The following is a 447-nucleotide window of genomic DNA, read 5'->3' on the forward strand; positions in this document are numbered from 1 at the left end:
CGCAGTTCAGAACGCTCCGATAACGTTCAAGAGAGTGGATTGTGGCGGTGGCAGCCCTCAGGAGACAACTACCCCAGTTCCAGTAGCCACGACGGTCCCGGTGTTTACGACCGCTCCGGTCCCGGTGTTTACGACCGCTCCGGTCCCGGTGTTTACGACGACCCCGGCCCAAGTGGTACCGACAACCCCCATAACCACTGCTGCCACCGCACCCGCTCGGACAACTGGCAACAGCAACGGAGGAGGCGACGTGGTCTCAGGTTGCGTGGCTGCGATCCATGCTACGCAGGACTGCTGGACCGAAACTTGTCAAGGATACTGCTCCCTTTACGGCCCAGGCGGTGAGTTGAACCTGTGGTGTGGCGCTGCTGTCTCAAGCTCCAGTGATCTAATCAAGTGTATCAGCAGCCAGCAGCCTTTCTGCTTGTAGTAGGTATACTTTATTTA

Source organism: Gregarina niphandrodes (genome assembly GCF_000223845.1).
Source record: "Gregarina niphandrodes unplaced genomic scaffold scaffold00077, whole genome shotgun sequence".
Lineage (NCBI taxonomy): Eukaryota > Apicomplexa > Conoidasida > Eugregarinorida > Gregarinidae > Gregarina > Gregarina niphandrodes.